General features: G+C 35.5%; 1 long non-coding RNA gene across 1 annotated transcript in view; it reads right to left on the bottom strand.

Moving 5' to 3' along the window:
* LOC122439275 overlaps positions 1-7,309 on the bottom strand; it is an 8,216-nt gene extending 907 nt beyond the window's left edge. Inside the window, exons 1-2 of the long non-coding RNA XR_006268835.1 lie at positions 7,295-7,309; positions 4,694-4,696 (exon numbers count right to left, since the gene is read on the bottom strand). This is a non-coding gene — a long non-coding RNA (uncharacterized LOC122439275). The remainder of the gene's footprint in view (positions 1-4,693; positions 4,697-7,294) is intronic.
* Positions 7,310-22,008: the final 14,699 nt, after the last annotated feature.

The raw sequence follows: 22,008 nt of genomic DNA, 5'->3' as shown, positions 1-22,008 counted from the left end.
TCTTATAGTTTTTGGAATGTAGAACTTTTGCTCATTCAAGTTTCAGTTCAGTCAGTCGCTCGTTGTCATGTCCGACTTCTTGCAACCCCATGAATTGCAGCACTCCAGGCCTCCCTATCCATTCACCAACTCCCGGGTACTCAAACTCATGTCCATTGAGTGGGTTTGATGCATCCAGCCATTCTCATTCCTCTGTCGTCCCCTTCTCCTCCTTGCCCCCAACCCTCCCAGCGTCAGGGTCTTTTTCAATGAGTCAAACTTTTCACATGAGGTGGCCAAAGTATTGAGTTTTAGTTCAGCATCAGTCCTTCCAATGAACACAGGCTGATTTCCTTTAGGATGGCCCGGTTGGATCTTGTTGCAGTCCAAGGGACTCTCAAGAATCTTCTCCATTACCACAGTTCAAAAGCATCAATTCTTCGGCGCTCAGCCTTCTTCACAGTCCAACTCTCACATCCATACATGACCACTGGAAAAACCATTTAGGTAGGTTTATCCTAGGTATTTTATTCTTTTTAATGCAGCAACTATTTTCTTTAACTCTCTATGGCACCATATTTTTCTACCTCTTTTTCTCTCTGTAACTCCCTTCCATGTTCCCTCCCCCGTGGACTAGCCTTATATATTGATTGGCACAGTATTTCAGAGAGAGGAATTTGATTGGCCCAACCTGGACTGGATGTGTCTACCTGATGTTACTGTGGCCAAGATGAGAGTCATTTGGTATAGTATAGGAATGGACACCCAGGCACAAGCATGAGAAAGAAAATAGAGCTAGATATGATCCTCTAGTAACATTTATCATGGTCAATTCAAGTATTTAGGGCACCAAGAACTAAGGGAAGAATAAATAAGAGGGAAGGAGGGAAATGAAAGCCCAACTTTGTCTTCTATGGAGTTCTACTTTAAACTGACACTAATGGGCCACTATGGCCTTAATCATGGTGTAACTAAGTAATGAAGTTGTCATTGCTTTTTCTTGATTACTCTCATGTTTTATGGTGGGATCTTGCTCATTTTGAAAAAGATACATCCTGCGTTTCCCTCAAGTAAAAAGAGATACCATTTTAGAAGAAATTCTCTGCTTCTGAGAGGTTCTCTCAGAGCCAACTTCATTCCAATATCTGGTTCTGGAAAACCAGGAAATCACCAGCTGTAGATTTAGCATAAATGGAGTTAATGATAGGTTTGCTTGAATAGAGGTTTCAGCCTCCAGCCTCCTAAAATGAGTATTAGGGCACAAAACTGAAATGTTTGAGGAATGAAGATGAGGTATTTCCTGCCACTGGCATATAGCCTTTCCTCAGGGCACAGTTATGCCCCTCCTCTTCCTTCTAGCTAGGGAAACTATCTACTATATATGCATTTTCTTTTTGTTATACTTAAAGAATACTGTTTCAGTTTGGAAACAAAAAACAATGTTTCAGTTTGGAAAATAACATCCTATAAGCTGTGAAACCCACTAGGTCTCTTAAATAATTCTGCCCTAATTGAGTCACTAAGAAATATGAAGCAGATTCTAAATTATTCTACCAATAGTGATTATTCTTCCTATACTACGGTCAATTTTATTTTTTAAAGTATGGAATGTTCATGTAAATGTCATTAAATATAAGTGAATTTGCTTAATCTGGTGACTTACTGAACCTGAGGAAAACACAGTGTGTGCTTACAATTACTGTCTTTGTGTTCCCTCTTTTTAGCTGCTTGTTCCTTAACAAAGTCCTACAAAGAGGTGATGTGACTATCTGTGCTTTGCAATTCAAACTGTTTTTAAAGTGGAGAGAATTTCACTAGAATTTTTTCTCTCCCCCTTTCCCGACCCCTTCGCCCTTGCATTCATTAAAGCTGAGTTCCTGGCTCAAGTTAAGGGAAGATTTTAGTTATTATCCTTGGCAAAGGAACTCTCCATTGTGGCTTTGATTTGAACTTCAGCTCTTCTGAGTGCAGGGGTCACATGTGAATTTGTTATGCTTCCTGGCAAATGTTTCAGAATAAATGAATCTGATGAAATTCTCATGAAGTATTTGTTTTTTAGTGTTTCTCTAATACACAATAAATTGTTATTTATGAGGCGTAATTGAAGACAATTCTGGAGGAAGTTATGTATAAGATTAGGGGGATTATTAAATCAACTTTATTGTGTTTTCAAAACTTAAAAATGGTTTACAGCTATAATAAATTGCTTGAGAGTGCTATCAACCCATAAATTTTAATAATTTAATAAACATTTTGCAGTTAAGTTGGGCTCCTGGCCAAATTCCAAGGCTAGGTTTGTGTTATGGATATAGTAATGTGTGTTTTAGTTTACCTGATTGTTAAAAGAACAAATTGTTCTCATGCATGATAATCAATTGATTGGTCATTAATTGTAATGAACTAAAACTGGGAACTCAAATTTGAAGTTAGGAGAGTATACTAGGTTTCTCTGACCCTCTTCAGTCAGTTTTACTAATCACTGTTGCTATTTAGTATCTTCAATGTTTATTTGAAGATATGAAGATACTATAAATGTCAATGTTTATTTGAAGATACTTGCCTTACTTCTGCTAGCCCTTTCACCTCAAAAATCTGTTATAAAAGTAATCACTGACTCACCTCCTATTAGTGGGCTGTTAACTACATAGTTAAAATATGCTTTTACACTAATACATTCAAAGTATTCATAATAATTTTGCACATAGAGAATTCTCAATATATATCCACTGATTAAAATAAATCAAATCTGTATCAGTATAATAAAGCAGATAAAATATGTGGTTATTTTTCTATATCTTCTCTTGTGAAATTTGGTGGTCAAATTCAAAACAACTCACTGAGAAGAACAGAGACTATGTAGAGAGTCTATGTTGGCTTCAAATGTGTACTTTAATGAAATGTGCTAATTATGTGAGCATTATATAAAGCATTCAAATGTCTGTCTAGCCGTTAGTATGCCTAGATTTGAACCAAGTTAATTAGAGAGTATTTAATAAAAATATTATTTTGCTCTTTTCTCCCTTTATTCTCCTCAAATGAATTAATCTTATCTTAAAACTAAAGTGCTTTAATTAGACTTTGTGATCAGTGGTTCTTCATCTGCTTTTTATGATTATCACAAAAATAGTCACCACTATATTAAAGGGTACTTACGTAAGACTCAAATTATTGACTTTAGACTATACATTGTGTGATTTTAAAGAGAAATTTTGTGACCATGATAAAATATGTGTGATGAATATTAACAATACAGGAGTCTTTTCCTCTGATTATTTAATTCTCATTTTCACATCTTACTGATATGACTGAAAAAAAATCATACTTGATGATTTCTAACACCAAAAGAATGTCACTTGGTAACTAGAGGCAAGTATGTGTTTATTTATCCACGCAAGATAGGCACATGCTAATATATGCACTTGCTATGCCTAAGTTTTCACTTAATGAAAAGCTTAATAAAAATCAGCATTCATAGCCCCTGCATAGTCAGATAAATTAGTTAATGCACAATAAGCAGCTCTTATGTATAATGCAAAAGATTAGTCTTATCATTTGCATAATGTGCTACAAACGGCCCACTGTTTCAAACAGTTGAAGCTCCCCCGTTAAATGTGAGTTGAAAGCTGAATGACGTCAATAAGGTAATTATGCTTCATTTGGCATATCTCATTCATTCTCTGGAGTTCAAGACCCTATCTGAGCTCTGTTGACAGCACCGCTGAAAGGCATTGGTAATGGTTCAAAAACAAAGCTGTGGCAGTCTGGAAGGAAGCCTGGTGCGCTCCAGTCTCCACTGTATGACTTGTTCCCCAGTAAAAACTCATTTTACACTCTGGCCTAGGCACATTTTTATGTATAAATGTGTACAACTAGGAACCTGTTAGTTTATACTGAGAGTAAAAGAATTTTCAGGCCAATCAGTGACTTCCAGATTCATCAGAATTCCCAGTGGAAAGAAATTGTCAAGGAAGTATTTCTGTCTTCCTCAGAGACGTGTTGATTCACACCCTGCTTCTGCAGGTAAGAAACACAGAATTCACTGTCCCAGTTTTCCTTCCCTCCTCACCTTACCCCTAGAGAACATCTCCATGTCTGTAATAAATTAAAAGGCATTTTTTGAAAATTAATCTCATTCTATATAAATGCGAACGCATGCACACACACCCCCCCCCCACCAAAGTTTTACATATGTGAAAATTAAGACCCGAAGAAATTACACAATTTACCTAAGACCCAGTTCTATTGGGTTTAAAGTAAGTCTTGACTCATGACTCTTGTTTTTCTGTTTTGTGTATTTTTAAAAGTTCTTTTTACATTTGTTTACTGTCTCAAGGGTAGGGAGACAAATCATTTTATATTTGTCACAGTCAGCTGGCAAGTATTTTTGCAAAGGTTCATATTAAAACCGTAAAAATGATGGCTATGAAAGTCCCTCTGAAAGATGATGATTTTGCACACTCAGATTCTTGCTCTAGCTCTGCTTAAAAGCAAACTGTGCTTGATCATTTTTTAGTATCTCTTGTAAAAACAGCATTTGGGCAAACATGGTAAAATTATAACTTTCTTCTGAAAATGGCGTTTTATTAAAATCTTTCTTGCACATAGAAAAATAATTTGTTGGCCAGGAAATGTATTTATTTTGAAATCATGTATCCAATATACCACTGCTCACTTTGCTTCATAATAATAATTTTAAGTGGCACAATCCTTGGACTTTCTGGTACATAGAAAATCTAATCATTTTCTATAGTTAACCTCGTATATGTGCTTATATGACTGTTTATCTTGGCAAGGTCAACTATGCAGTTTAGGGCTAGAAGTAGGCTAAAAGAGGGTCATAAGATTTATTGTTCCTGCTTAGGAAGTAATAAGACATAGATTTTAGGACATAGATGTTATTAAGACATGAATGAACACATTTATATTCAGAAGTCCAAAAAAGGTAGAGGATTTGCCATTGTAGCTGAAGAAAGCAATCAGGGAAGGAAACAAAGAAAAAGTCCTTAATATTTCTTATACTGTAATTATGATAAGAAATATAAGAAACATTTAATGAGAAATTATTGCATTTCAGCTTGATAATTTTGTTCATTTACATCAATACTTTTATTTATTGAGGTAAATTTATGTCAGAGCACTCATCTTTCCCTATTAATTAGGCAATAGTATAGATAATAGACAAATTAACTAAAATATTTACAAACACTAATTTGAATAGCTCTCAGCAGCTACAGAATCACATCTGAAACATAGAATGTCCTTCCAGTGTCACTAAACAAAAAGTGAGATGTCAACTAACAGAAATGTATCTCCAAATGACCAGTCTGAAAATGTTACTTTGGGTGGCTACGCAACTCTAACTTTGACCACTTTGATATGGACTTTTGCTAATTATCATTTTGGCCTCTAGTATTTTGTGTATGTGTGTTTGTGCAGCTATCTTCCATGAGTCTTTTCTCTTCAATAGGTTCAGATGAGACAGATTACAAAAATCCAATGAGAAATAATTGTTGTGGCAGCAGCAATGCAGCCATAGTTCTACTCAGACAATGCGCTCCCGGGGTGCTCAGTCTCCTAAATTGCCTCTATGTAAAGAAGAGATAAAAACCTAACCCACCAATCACAGAGGAGGTACAGCTGAAACAGCTCAGTTTCTCTAGTCATTTTCCAAATTTGAATGGTTTAAAGGGATTTATACAGGTGTCTTGAATCTAAAGTTTGATATGTAATGTTCAAAATGTAGACTGATTTCAGCTCAGGGTGTTCTTTCATACTGTATCCATGTTGGCAATAGTCAGTTTTTATTAGGCACTAGCAAATGGCCTTTGTGACTATTGCTATGACAGTCAGTATTATATCTTAATTAGTATTATTCCTGGTTCAACTAAAATAGCTAAAGGGTCCTCTTGGGATCTATTCTGGGATATGATTTTGTTTAATCTTATTATTAACGATAATAAATTTTTACTTCTTTGGAGTATCATCTGTGTGCCAATGATTCCATTATTTAAACAAATAATTATCCTACCTTACAATTTCTTTTAGAACATGAAAATAACAAATCATAGTTATGGCTTATTCAAAGTAAATTAGTTCTAAAACACTAATAAAATTAATTGCAAGATGTTTGATTGGAAACCAGAGCCGATTAAAACAGGAGCTCTCTCTTATGGTCTTTGATGATGCATTACTCTCTGAAATAAAGCTACCAGCACAAAATATCTCAGTGCTTGTTAGCAAACAAAGAGTAATTGAAACTTGGTTGCTAGGAGACATTATTTCTCCTTGTTGACAATCCTGATTTTCTTTGATTACTGGCACTATTGTTGTTCATTACACAAACTGAATGTTTTTATGTAACACTGAAGAAACATATTTTGGAACCCAATTGTTGTGTGAATACCACCATGTGCTACCAAAGAAATGTTTATTCACAGGTTCGACAGGTTAACTATCTCTCGTGAGCATTTTGTTCCACAGGCTTACTACATATTTTTTGATTCCTTATAAAATATAAATTTTACTGGAAATAAAATTCTGAGTTTTGCACAACAAAGATTTGAAATAATCCATGAACTTAAGCTTTTCTAAAAGCAGAAAAATAACCTTATCGCTGTAAATTCAGCCTCTTCACTGTAGTTATTTCTTTTCTATATTCAAGATTATTTCATTTGCATGAGGGAAAAACAATATTCAGAAAATAAGAAAATGTTTATTTTAAATGAGGTTGGGTTTTAAAAATCCTGGAAGTTTTTAAATGATTTTAATAAAATGAGCACTTTGTTATTTAGTTTTCTTTGGGAAAGAATATTCAAGTATCGTTATTAACAAAGCAAGAGTTAACATCATACTTGGCAAGCTTCAAACAAGTAGAATATATGTTATGCAGTATATATCTTAAAAATCTTCTCTCCAAATGGAATTCCAATTATTTTATGCTGTCTAACCTCAGGTTAGATAACACTCAGATCTGTCTGCAGGTTCCTATCCTCACAGCTGTGAAAACTACTCTGCTGCTCTTTTTATGCCATCTTCACTCTTAACTTTTTTGCTTTAGGAATATATAGACAACAGCAGAGAATTCTATCCCTTTTCTCTCTTGTCACATTAATTATCTTTTATCTTTACTCATTCTTATTCTCTCCTATCATAGAATAATGCTATGTTTCCAGTCTGAAATTCCTTCTTCTGTCTATTATCTTCTTTTGGAATCTTGGCTCTCATTTACCCTCTCTTTCCCTTTACTTATCAAGGATTTTTTTTTTCTTAATTCACGTTCTTTTGACTTCACATTATGGTTGGTGATTCTTTTAACTTCTTTTTAAAAATTTCCTTGAAAATTGCTATCTTGGGTATCTTCCCAGCTTAATAATTTCTCACAAATCTCAGCCCGCTCTTTCTGTTCTTGTTTGTATCCTGAAGTTATCATCCCCCAAGTTCATCTTCTTACATTCTGCTTAAATATCTCATCCCAGCAAACAGCTTCAGCCGTCATCTCTGTACAGATCTCTAGGGAAAATAATATACAAAACCCCAACTATCTCCAGTTCACGCCCACATATTGAACTGCAGCTTAAGCAATACTTGGGCTTCCTTGGTGGCTCAGAGGGTAAAACGTCTGTTGCAATATGGGAGACCTGGGTTTGATTCCTGGGTCGGGAAGATCCCCTGCAGAGAGAAATGGCACCCCACTCCAGTACTCTTGCCTGTAAAATCCCATGGACGGAGAAGCCTGGTAGGCTACAGTCCATGGGGTCGTCAAGAGTCGGACATGACTGAGCAACTCCACTTTCAGTTTCACTTTAAGCAATACTCACATGGATGCTTCATTGGCACCTGGAGCTCATCAAATTCATAGTACCCAGGGTCACTTTTCTATGAAAATTTCATTCTTCCTAATTATTTCAGTCTATATTGAGGGCTTCCCTAGGGCTCAGCTGGTAAAGAATCCACCTGCAATGTGGGAGACCTGGGTTCCATCCCTGGGTTGGGAAGATCCCCTGGCGAAGGGAACGGCTCCCGCTCCAGTATTCTGCCCTGGAGAATTCCATGGACTGTATAGTCCATGAGGTCACAAAGAGATGGACACGACTGAGTGACTTTCACTTTTACTTTCATTATAAGCTACTATTATTTTGAAGCCATTTTTGTTCTTGTTTCATCAACCAATTGCTTGGTCCTTAAGATTTTGTCCTGGTTTTTTTGCCATCTCAGTTCACTAATTATTTTTTTCATGGATTACGCCTTTGGTGTTGTGTTTAAAAAGTCATTACCAAGCCCAAGATCATCTAGGATTTCTTCTATTATTATTCTCTAGGAGTTTTATAGTTTTATGTTTTACATTTAGGTCTATGATCCATTTTGAGTTCATTTTTGTAATGGTATAAGGGCTGTGTCTAGATTCTTTTTTTTTTTGCATCTGAATATCTAGTTGTTCCAGCACCATTTGCTAAAAAGACTATCTTTGCTCCATAGTATAGCCTTAAATTATTTCTTAAAAAATAAATGATGTTAAATTGTTTCTTTTGCACTCTGCCAATCACCATTGCAAAAAAATTGTTAGCTAGTACTTTTACTCCTCGGTGAATAAATGCCTCCAATGTGAGGTCAAGGATGACTAGTTCTCCAGCTGTCAATATTCAAGCAGACAATTGATCTTCTCATTTCATTTAATCTTAGTAGCCATTTCCTTTTCCCCAGCTCCAACACTACTTAGAGAAACTAAACGTGTCCACTGTCATCAGTGCTTAGTGTAAGTGTAATATGACATGAATCAAAGACACTTCAGGCCAAAGTAGAGATGGGTAATTTATTACTGGAGAACAGAGGCTTTTCTGAAATTTTCTTTAGTTCACGCAGATCACTGTGAATTAACTAAGCAAGGGGGCAGCAGGTGCTCTCATTAAATTTACAACTTTGGCAGCAGATAGAAGAGTAGTTTTAAGTGAATATGCAGCTGTGTAGACACCTGTAAGGCAGCCATGCACTCCCAAATATGATGCAGAGGTAGGTGGGCCAGCGCTCCCTCACAGTACTTCAAGCAGCTCTGGTTGGAAGAATCCAAGCAAGTAATTTCTAAACAGAGTGTGGGTAAGTATGTTCCCTGAAATGACAAAAGACCATCTGAAACCTCAGGATTACATGAAACCTTTCTGAACTGTGTAGGAAATCAGAGCCCTATGTGGCCATTTCCCATGAAATGAAAGTCATCCCTGGTTTGTTTCTTCTAGCCTCTTTTTGTCCCCCTTTTAAAGGGGACTGAGTTTAAAAATGAGCATCATTTTTTTAGGTTAGTTTTGGTAAAATATGTCAATCTCGTAATAATGGCCTTGACAGAGACATGATGTTTTGTTAAAGTGGAATTTGTTCATTGTACATATTTTCCTCTAGGAAAGACCCACCATTCCAGTATACAAGGGAAGGAAGAATCCCTTTTCGTAGTCCTAAAATCTTTCTTCAACATCCATCTTTCTGGTTTTTTTGTCCATTTCTTCCCTGTCTCTATCTTTTCTCACATTAATGGAAAGTTATAATATTTCCTAAACTCTTGGACAATTTGCAGTAATTTTGGTGCAATTTTGGTGAAGTGCCTTTCTTCCTTTCTTCTTCTCTCCCTTCCTCTTTCTTTCTTCCCACTAGATTTCTTTTTCTCACTTATTTCTTTTCAAATAAGTCCACAATTGACCTGTGACAACTTATAGTTAGGCTGCATTTAATAACATAATGTAAAATATAAGTGATAATTTTAAAACAGAACTAAGAAAAGTAACTATAACTATATAGTCAAAATTAGAGGAATTTTACAGTTAAGTAGGATACATGAACATTAGACATTGCTTTACTTGAAACTTATATTTGCTCAAATCATACTGGATAAAGAATCTTGATGGATTTGTGGCAGAACAAATAATCTTTCGATAAATGTTGAATTTTCTTCTTTTGTACATAGTACATTGTTTTAATCAGGAAAGTCACTGAAAACTTTTATTTTGATATTTTATTTTGTTGGTGATATGAAACTAGTGATGTGGTAAATACAGTGACAGTCTAGGCTACTGAGTTTTCTCTATTCAGTGAGGATAGATTATGTCTCCAACTGTAGCCAACCACCTCATAAATCTAAACTAGAATAAGAGTAGAATGTTAGACCTGGAAAGGAGCTTAGGGTTCAACTCACTTAACAATGGCTTTGCCATTGATCATAGGAAAGTAAGCTGAGTTGGATAAATCTGGCCAATCTGTCAGCACTAGTGAGAAAGGAAAAAAGAAAACATGGCAATACCTGTGATGACTGATGGCTTCATGTATATAGGAGAGCAGGTTTTATTTTTTTAATTACATTTCTAGAGCATAGCAATTGTAGTTTCCCTCTGACCCCTGCTACAGGGACAAAACTAACTTTTTAAATACAGAAATATTTGTTAAAATAATATTTTCTTTATTAGGAATTTATGTGTAATAAAGAAAAGCATATTCACTCCTAAACTTTGTGTGGTACTATATTTGTCATGTATCTTTGTAGTGTATTTACAGATAGGCTTAACTTCCATGTGAACATCCATTTATATAAGTGTGTTAAACTATCTCATAAAATGTCTTGTTGTGTGTATTACCCTCTATGTAATGAATATGAAATATATGAAAATCATGTGTCAAAGGTCACCTAGTGGATAGCAATATAATCAATGTGAATAAAATTTAGTAAAGAACTGTGTATTTGTTACTAGACTAACATAGCCTGTGGGAGGAGCAGAATGTCAAAAAAGAAATATGGGCATATAAAATTTTTGTCCTTGTCTTCAAGATAGCCATATGTTTATAATGGCATGCAAAACGAAACTCAGTTCACAATGTATATTCAAATTGTAATATCTAAAGAATATTTCAAATCACTAGTAAACAAACATAAGACTGATGCCCCCCTTTTATGTAATGGAATACTTATATATATAAAAGCATTTTAAATGTCTATTTATTTTGTGAAATATATACTGGAATAGAGATGAGGCAGAACAGGCTATAAATCATTTTGAAACATGGCAAAGTCAGGTGCCTTTCTTTACTAAGATCCTCTAGCAGATGCTTCTGTTGCTCCATATCACATCATAACCCCTCTTGAACCTCTGATTTTAGGCAGATCTCTGCTGAACTTTTCAGTGCTCTGACAGAGTCCCACCAAATATTTATCATCTGTCCTCTGATTTCTGACTGTGAGCTTCTCTGTAGTTGCCCAAGTGTACCAGCATAGCCCTGAGGTGCAAGGGAGTTAGTTCCTCCATGACAGCCCTCTACCAAGGGAAAGGTCAGCTGAAGACAAAGCCTCAAGTCCCTACACTTTGGACTGACAATTCTGGAAAGTATGTGGTTTACTTTCAGGGAAGAGCTGCTAGAACTGAGTCTTCATTGCCCACAAGGTTAATCTCAGTGGTGCATGCTGATGGTAACTTCTCCTCTTTTCTCTACCCTCCCCCCACCTTACCTTTGCTTACAGGATAAACTAACTATCCCAAGCTCTGCATCTGGGGAACCTAGATCAACACAATTCCAGTAGTATGGCTTTCTTCCTTAATACGTGCTGTGAGAATATGTGAGATTTATGTGTCTTCATATATAGCATGGGGTCAACTTGGGAGCTTAGGATACTGGTGCTATACTCCTTACTATTTTCCTGGCTAGAAGCATTACCTTATCTGGGCCACAATTTCTTTAACTATAATATCATAGAATTAGCCTCACAGCCCTTAAGGGACCATGGGTACAAGTATAGACCATGAAATAGTTTAATACACTCATATCTGTTGCATAGGGTTTGATTTATTCTCTTTTGAGGTGTGGAACATCCCTTAACCATGAAGTGAAAGTCAGAACTGGTGGGGTTTATATTTGTTGTTTTATTTGTTACTTAATCAAAATAAATGTGGTGCACATGACAGAAACCAAATTATATGAAAGGACCATGAATGAAAAATAGCAATCCCTGTCCTGCCACTTCGCTGCTCTATTTCCCATAAATAATCTTAATCATTCCTGTTTGTAATGCTTTAGGTCATCTCAATAATTTGAAATAAAATGCAGAATGTTTAAAAAAGTACACTCCAGAATGGAATGGTAGAATTTCACCCCTTTAAAGTACTCTATATCTAAGCCCTCCATATTTTCATAAATACATTTTTCATGATCCCATTTATGCCTTTATGTATAATGTGCTGTAAGAAATCTACAAACTCTGGTATTATTTCCTTACTCTCCTTACTGTGGCATGAGTTTATTACCCTTCCTTCTACCTCCTGTCCCCACTTAGTATCCGCTATTTTCTATATTACCAAAATTGGTATCAGTAACTATATCTTATGAGTTTGGGCTATATATTCTGAAAGCTGGAGAAAACAAACAGTATTAGCATTATTAAAGTAATGTAAAATGTTTTCATGGAGTAGCCAAGTAGGATACCAGAGATGTATTTCCATCTTCATGAATCCAAAATCATGTCCCTACTTGCTGTATCTTTACCAATTCATCAAATCTCATCAGCCCAAGCATCTCTCTCTCTCTCTCTTTTTTTTTTTTTTTTTCATTTATTTTTATTAGTTGGAGGCTAATTACTTCACAGCATTTCAGTGGGTTTTGTCATACATTGACATGAATCAGCCATGGAGTTACATGTATTCCCCATCCCGATCCCCTCCTCCCACCTCCCTCTCCACCTGATTCCTCTGGGTCTTCCCAGTGCACCAGGCCCGAGCACTTGTCTTAAGGCATCTCTCTTTTAAGCAGTTATTTCTAGTAGAAAACAACTGATGAAAATCACAACCTAGATAAAAATACTTTAGAGTCAACTACACACTTAAAGAAAATAAATAAGCAAGAATAGTATTTAGAACTTAATGCTTTTTAATAAAGCTTGCATTTTTTATGGTTAGAATCTAAGTTTAAGCTGAATAAGTATACTTATACTGAATAAGTATAAGGAGAAAAGCATAATGATTTGACCTGTGTAGATTATGAAATGATTGCCACAATAAGTTTAGTGAGCATCTATTATGTCACATAGATGCAAAAAGAAAAAGAAAAATAATTTTTGCTTCTGATTAGAATTCTTAGGATTTACTTTCTTAACAACTTCCATGTAATGGTATACACACAATAGTATTAATTTTATTTATCATGTTGTACATTACATCTCTAATACTTGTTTTTCTTGTAACTAGAAGCTTGTACCTTTTGAACACCTTTATCCAGTTCTTCCTCCTCTACCTCCTCAGTTCAGTTCAGTCACTCAGTCATGTCCAACTCTTCGCAACCCCATGAACTGCAGCACACCAGGCCTCCCTGTCCATCACCAACTCCCGGAGTCCACCCAAAGCTATGTCCATTGAGTTGGTGATGCCATCCAACCATCTCATCGTCTGTCATCCCCTTCTTCTGCCTTCAATCTTTCCCAGCATCAGGGTCTTTTCCAATGACTCAGCTCTTCTCATCAGGTGGCCAAAGTACTGGAATTTCAGCTTCAGCATCAGTCCTTCCAGTGAACACCCAGGACTGATCTCCTTTAGGATGAACTGGTTGGATCTCCTTGCAGTCCAAGGGACTCTCAAGAGTCTTCTCCAAACCACAGTTCAAAAGCATCAATTCTTCAGTGCTCAGCTTTCTTTGTAGTCCAACTCTCACATCCATACATGACCACTGGAAAAACCATAGCCTTGACTAGATGGAACTTGTTGGCAAATAATGTCTCTGCTTTTTAATATGCTATCTAGGTTGGTCATAACTTTCCTTCCAAGGAGTAAGCGTCTCTTAATTTTATGACTGCAGTCACCATCTGCAGTGATTTTGGAGCCCAAGAAAATAAAGCCTGACACTGTTTCCACTGTTTCCCCATCTATTTCCCATGAGGTAATGGGACCAGATGCCATGATCTTAGCTTTCTAAATGTTGAGCTCTAAGCCAACTTTTTCACTCTCCTCTTTCACTTTCATCAAGAGGCTCTTTAGTTTCTCTTGACTCTCTGCCATAAGGGTGGGGTCATCTGCATATCTGAGGTTCTTGATATTTCTCCTGGCAATCTTGATTCCAGCTTGTGTTTCCTCCAGCCCAGCGTTTCTCATGATGTACTCTGCATATAAGTTAAATAAGCAGGCTGACAATATACAGCCTTGACGTACTCCTTTTCCTATTTGGAACCAGTCTGTTGTTCCATGTCCAGTTCTAACTGTTGCTTCCTGACCTGCATACAGGTTTCTCAAGAGGCAGGTCAGGTGGTCTGGTATGCCCATCTCTTTCAGAATTTTCCACAGTTTATTGTGATCCACACAGTCAAAGGCTTTGGCATAGTCAATAAAGCAGAAATACATGTTTTTCTGGAACTCTCTTGCTTTTTTGATGATTCAGCAGATGTTGGCAATTTGATTTATGGTTCCTCTGCCTTTTCTAAATCTAGCTTGAACATCTGGAAATTCACAGTTCACATATTGCTGAAGCCTGACTTGGAGAATTTTAAGCATTACTCTAGCATGTGAGATGAGTGCAATTGTGCAGTAGTTTGAGCATTCTTTGGGATTGTCTTTCTTTGGGATTGGAGTAAAAACTGACCTTTTCCAGTCTTGTGGCCACTGCTGAGTTTTCCATATTTGCTGGCATATCGAGTGCAGCACTTTCACAGCATCATCATTCAGGATTAGAAATAGCTCAACTAGAATTCCATCACCTCCATTAGCTTTGTTCATAGTGATGCTTTCTAAGGCCCACTTGACTTCAAATTCCAGGATATCTGGCTCTAGGTGAGTGATCACACCATCATGATTATCTGGGTCGTGGATAAACTTAAATCTGATTTCTTTTTCTATATGTTTATTTGTTTGTTGAAGTACAATTCACGTATAACACTGTTAGTTCCTGGTCATAGTGATTGGATATATCTATACATCATAAAATACTCACCACAACTAGGGTTATTTACCATCGGTCACCATACAAAGATATTATATTATTGCTGGCTTTAGTCCTCCAGGCTGTATATTGCATCCTTGTGACTCATTTACTTTGTAACTAAAAGTTGTATCCTTCAATATCCCTGATCTATAACTCACATCTTTTTCCATTCATCTCTTGGTGGGCACTTAGGTTACCTCCATATCTTGGCTACTATAAAAAATGTTGCAGTGAAGATAGGAGTGCATATATCTTTTTAAATTAGTGTTTTCATTTTCTTTGGAAAATATCCAGGAATGGAGTTACTGTGTCATATGGGAGTTCTGTTTTTAATTTTTTGAAGAAACTCCATACTATTTTCTATAGTGGCTGGACCAGTTAACATATCTAAATCGGAATTCAGCAGAGCCCAAGGATACCCTTTGCTCCACATCCTTATCAACATGCATTACTTGTTGCCTTTTTGATAATAGCAATTCTTATAGGTGGGAGGTGATATTTCATTGTGATTTGATTTGAATTTCCCTGATGATTAGTGATAATTTTATACTTTTAAAAGTTCCATTGGAGCTGAAGAATATACTTAATCTTTCAGTCATTTTAATTCACTGAGGCTGGGTCATGTGTGCACAAAAATAATATTTATTCTGCTGTTATTTCTGTACTGTTCTGTAAATGTCAGGATGAATTGCTTGGCAGTATAATTCAAGTCTTATGTATTCTTGCTGATTTTGTTCAGTTGTTCTATCAGTTATTGAGATGAAACATTGAATTCTCCAACTTATTGTTTTTAATTGTCTATCTCATAAATTCAGCCAATTTGTATGTGTGTATTCTAGTCATTGTTTTAGCTGTATATATTTATAATTGTTGTAGCTTCCTGATTACTTAATCATTTTGTCACTCTAAAGTCACCCTCATTGTCTCTAGTAATATTTCTGTATTCTACCTTTTCTGATATTAATGCAACCATTTTACCTATCCGTTTAATATGGTTGTTATTTGTACATGATACATTTTCCCATTCTTTCCCTTTCATCTTCCTTGTGTATTTGAATCTAAATTTTGTCTCTCGTATGTGCAGTACAGTTGTATCTTAATTTTTATTCAATGTGTCAATCCTTATTTTTTGGTTGTTTAATATGTTTATATCTAATGCAGTTAATGACGTGTTTGAATTTATGTGTGTGGTTTTGGTATTTTCTTTTACTTTATTTCTTAACTTTTTATTTCATACTGGAGTGTAGTTGATCAAGTATGTTGTGATAGTTTCACATGTACACAAATTGATTCAGGTATATACACAGGTAACTATTCTTTTTCAAATTATTTTCCCATTTAGGTTGTCATGTAATATTGAGCTAGAGTTCTCTGTGCTATACAGGAGGAGCTTGTCGGCTACCCATTTTAAATATATCAGTGTACACATTTCAGTCTCAAACTCCCTGCTTATCTCTTCTCCCCACCCTTCTCCCATGGTAACCAGATATTTGTTCTCTAAGACTGTGTGTCTGTTTTGTAAATAAGTACATTTGTATCATTTCTTTTTAGATTCTGCCTATAAGCAGACTTACTTCACTCAGTATGACAATATCTAGGTATATCCACGCTACTGTAAATGGCATTATTTCATTTTTTCAATGGCTGAGTAATAGTCAATTGTGTGTGTGTATATATCAATGCTTTTTTATTACTATTTATTTTAAATGTGCTCATGTCTATTTAGTTTCTCTGTATCTCCTTTACTGCTTGTTTTGTGTTAAGTAATGTACTCTTTAGTTCCTTCTTTTTTTTTTTTTTACTGTTTTTGAGTTATCTTCTTATTGATTTTCCTAGGAATTACAGTATGTGATTTCTTCTGATTAAAATGAGCATATTCTAATAAAATTAGAAACTTTAGTCCAATATAGCTATATTTATTCTTGTTCTGATTTATTATTTATAAAACACAGATTTATAATTTTTAATACAGATCTTTTAAATAGCTAAGGGAAAAAATGAAGTTATAATTATATAGTACTGTACATTTATTTACCTATATAATTATATTTTATGTTTTTCTGTACTTCTTTATGTGGATTCAAATAAACACATACTGTCATTTTCCTTCAGCCTGGTGGGCTTGCTTGAGTACTTTCAGTAATGCAGATCTGTAAGCAACACATTACCTCAGTCTTTGTTTATATGGGAATTTCTCTATATCAACTTTATTTTTGAAGTGTGATTTTGCTGGGTATAGAACTTTTTGTTGATAGGTTTTAAAAAATTATTATTCACACTTTGTATATGTCATCCTACTTCCTACCATCCATTGCTTCTGATGAGAATGCAGTGTTTAAGCCAAATGTTTTCCTTTATATGAGTCAATTTGTTTTTCTCTTTCTGCCTTCAAGTTTTTCCTCTTTATCTTTGGCTTTCAACATCTTGACTTTGATTTACCTATGTGTGATCTCTTTATCTTTATTTTACCTGGAATTCATCAGCTGTTTTAATGTGTTATTTAATATTTTTAATGTTATGTGGGAAATTTTTATCATTATTTTTTCAAATATTTTTCTGTGTCTTTTTCTTTCTTGTCTCCTTTGAAGTTACCACTACACATATGTTGGTATGCTTAATTGTGTTTCAAAGATCTATAAGGAGAGTGAAGACATGCCATGGATTAGGAGAAAATATTTGCAAACAATATATCTGATAAATACTTATATGAGAATAAAGAGCTCTTGTAACTTATTTGGAAAGCAAATAGTCTCATTTAATGTGGGTAAAATATTTGAATAGAAATTTTACTAAATAAATATACAAATAGTCAATAAGTACCTGAAAAGATGATCAGAATCATTACTCATTAAGGAAACGAAAATCTAACCCACAATGATACACCATTTCTTACTCACCAGAATGGCTCAAATCAAAATGACAAAAAATAAATACTGGTAAGGATGTGGAGAAGTTGAAATCCTCATTCATTGCTGGTAGGTATGTCAAATGGAGCAGCCACTTAAGAAAATATACAGGAAAGCACAAATGTTATTCCTTAGTCATACAAACAATCTTTTCCTAATTGTTCTTCTGGAGATATCTTTCCATTTCTTCGTACCATCTCCAATTTCCTTCATTAATATGTTATGGTTTTCATTGGGAGTTTTCACTCTCTTGGTTAGGTTTATTTTTTGTCTTTTATTCTTTTTGATGTGATTTAAAGTGGGCTTGTTTTCTACTTTCTCTTTCTGGCATTCCATTCTTAACACATAAAAAAGCAACAGATTTCTGTGTATTAACCATGTATCCTGTAACTCTGTTGAATTCATTTACTAGCTCTAATAGTTTTGGAGTGGAGACTTTAGAGTTTTGTATGTAGAATATCATGTCATTTGCAAACAGTGACAGTTTTACTTATTCTCTTTCAGTTTGTATGCCTTTTGTTTCCTTTTCTTATCTGATTGTTGTGGCTAGAACTGTTAACACTGTGTTGAGTAGAAATGTTGAGAGGGGGCGTCATTTGTCTTGTTCCTGACTTTAGAGAAAAAGCTTTCAACTTTTCTCAGTTGAGTATGATGTACAACACTGAAATGAGTACTTGCCATATAGTAGGTATTCAATCAATACTTTTTAAATAAATGGATTCCTTAATAGTCCTGTGTCTCATTCAATATACCTCATACTGAACTAGTAATCTCTATTTTTATGATCTCAAAGAGGAAGTACCTATGAGATCATTTGGCAATTCAAAATGTGCTGAAAAGACAAGGTTTAATTTTGGCATAGAACTCGTTTTACATTTTCACCACAACATGGACATTTTTGGAATTTATTTGGCATCGGCATAAGTAAGAATTTCTGTGTTTGTTGGCAGCTCTTAAATCTCTAGGTCTATAAATAGGAAGGTATTTGCACTAGTCAAAACAAGCCAAGTACGCTGAAATAACATATTGACCCCAGAGTGTCAATGGTCTAACACTAAAAGCTTTATTTATCATTCATGCTATATTTCTAATGCTGTTTGATGGAGGAGACTCTGCTCCACATAGTTACTAAGGAACTCAGACTGACTGAGACTCTGCCATCTGGAACCTTTCCACTCCCTATAGCAAAGAGAAGAGAGTGCATGGAGTTATTGTACCTGCTCTTCCATGCTTTGACTTAGAAATGACTCTCATTAATTCTGCTCATAGTTCATTGTCTGAATCCAGTCATGTAAGTCCATACAACTGCTTGAGTTTTAGGAAATCTTAAGGGACAAATGGTAGTTGTTGAACCAAAAATGTCTCTGCCACAGTAGCCATTCTTTAAGTAAATTATTCACTGATCCTTTACATGTAGATGTTTCTAGTAAATGTTATGCAGAATATAACTGAATGCATGCAGGAATTTGTGTGCATATCTACTCTGTATTTGTGTATGAAATGGCCCGGACCAATTCTCTACTTATTCATTTACCTTCGAGAGCAAGTGACTAAAGCATAGATAAAACTAAGCCCCAAGTTTAAGTTTCTTATGTTTTGACTGAGATTTTCCAAGGGACATACCAGAGTAATCATAATGTTATCTATAGTTTGATATCTTGTTACATTTCCCTGAAGTTTTTTTTATTGGAACTTTCTTAAAAATTCTAGAGATTTTTATTTTCTTATTTATACTTCCTTACTCATGAGTTTTTTTTATTGTTTTGAGACTTCTTTAGCTTTTAATTTTATATAAATTTTGTTTAGTTTTACTTAATTTTTATTTTCTTTTTGAAAGTATTGCACTAGGAGTTGTAGTAAGTTGTAAGGCAAAGCAAAAATTTTGGGTAGTTAGCATGTTTTGAAGAAGGAAATGGCAACCCGCTCCAGTACTCTTGCCTGGAAAATCCCATGGACGGAGGAGCCTGGTAGGCTACAGTCCATGGGGTCTCGAAGAGTTGGACGCAACTGAGCGACTTTACTTTCACTTTTCACTTTCATGCATTGGAGAAGGAAATAGCAACCCACTCCAGTATTCTTGCCTGGAGAATCCCAGGGACAGAGGAGCCTGGTGGGCTGCCATCTCTGGGGTTGCACAGAGTCGGACACGACTGAAGCAACTTAGCAGCAGCAGCATGTTTTGTCCTCTGTGTTGTTTTTGTAATATGGCTTCATTATTTAAGCTGAATGACCTAAAAGATTTCTTAAATTACCTCTGATCCTGTTTCCTTTCATTTAAAATGAGGTTTATAATAATGTAGCAGAACTCAAAATGTCTCTTTGATTTGTGTATTGTTTCACACTGAGGTCAAGGCCCAAAAGACTCAGAAAGAAAGTTTACCTTCCCCTTAAGGTAAGGGGCTGGTAGGCTACAGTCCTTGGGGTCACAAAGAGTGGGACACGATTGAGTGACTTCATTTTCACTTAACTGATAGAGCATGAGATGGGTGGATGGCATCACCGACTCGATGGACATGAGTTTGAGTAAAGTCTGGGATTTGGTGATGGACAGGGAGGCCTGGCGTGCTGCAGTCCATAGAGTCGCAAAGAGTCGGACACGATGGAGCAACTGAACCGAATTGAACTGACTGCCTAAAAGAATGCAGATAGAGAACCTGTTCCAGCAAGGGAGCTATCATGATAGATATTATACTATGAGGTATAAACTAGGTCTGAAGACAGGGAGGATCTTACCAAAGTTTGTTAAAATTCCTCTTTGTGTCTCATTGTCTTTGCATAGGCTAGCACACATTTGTTTACCAAACATTTGTTTTTTTCACCTCTGTGTGAATTGCCTTGCTCATTTTTGAAGTCTCAAATCCATACCCCAGTGTCCTTTTGTCTTTAGCCGAAAATGGTGTAAAAGGTGAGTGTTTTAGCTGTTTTGAGGAGTTACACAGCTTTCCTGTAATCTCCAATGTACACGTTATTAAGCTTTTGTTTGATTTACTAGTGTCCACCTGTCTCATGTCAATTTAATTCTTAGACCAGTCAAAAGAAAATAGAATTGTAGAGAAAATTTTCTTCCTCCTTGACCATAACTTCCTCAAGGAGTTTTGTTTTGTTCTGTTATTTTACAGATGCAGTATTTTGAATAAAATATATAACACAAGCTTGGCACATAATAGACACTAAATGAATGTCAATTCCCTAATAGTGTTAGTTGCTCAGTTGTGTCCAACTCTTTGTGACCCCATGACTGTAACTTGCCGGGCAAATTTGTCCATCGAATTTTCCAGGCAAGAACCAGGAGTGGGTTGCCATTCCTGTCTCCAGGGGAATTAATTCCCTAATAATGAGATTGCTAATCAGAAACAGTGGTATAGTAGTAAGAGTCCTGAAGAACAGGGCTGGAATCCATGTATCATCACCTAATTAGTGGATAAAAATGGCAAGTTATTTGCTACTTCTAGATGTCATTTATTACCCTGAAATTGAACCAATAATGACTACCTGATTATACTGCCATAAAAGAGTCAATCAGTGTAAAACAGGAATGGAAAGTTGTTTCTGGAGTCAGAAAATTCACATCCAGCAATCCCATTCAACTTGTTGATGACTTTGAATTTTTAGGTCCTGGACAAAGGTGGGAATGATTCCATTTATAGGGCAAAGTTGAACTTTCTGTTCTTTACATGGGCAACAAAGGGGACATTTCAGAACACCAAAACTAAAAAAGAAATTTAATGAAACATCAGATATTTCTTCTCTAGTTTCAGCCATGAACTTATGAGAAGTCATCTAACTTTTATATGTGCCACCACCTTTTAGATATTGGAGATGTGAAGAATTTTGACTACAACAGGTTAAATGCTTTTGAGGAAGAAGGTGTCATTTGCTTTTGTAACCTCTCTTGGGGTATAAATAAATGGCAGTGATGACAACAAATCACTCCATTTTTCTCATTTGAGGTAAGTTCAATGGATAAGTCTCTATAATTTACAGTAATAATCTTAAAAACACATACTTTTTTTTTACCTTTTCTGAAGAGATTTTTCCCTCTACAGAAAACTCACAGACTTTAGATATTCTACTCACAATAATGAAAATGAAACCTCTCCCTTCTAAGAAAGATACAGATTTTAGTGTGACCTTTGAACAAAAGAATAATCATACAGTATTAATTTTATTTGTTTCCCATGAGAAATAAAGTAGC

The sequence above is a fragment of the Cervus canadensis genome, chromosome 4 (genome assembly GCF_019320065.1).
Source record: "Cervus canadensis isolate Bull #8, Minnesota chromosome 4, ASM1932006v1, whole genome shotgun sequence".
Taxonomy (NCBI): domain Eukaryota; kingdom Metazoa; phylum Chordata; class Mammalia; order Artiodactyla; family Cervidae; genus Cervus; species Cervus canadensis.
Note: the sequence above shows the minus strand (reverse complement) of the source record. Positions and strands in the feature narration are given on the sequence as shown.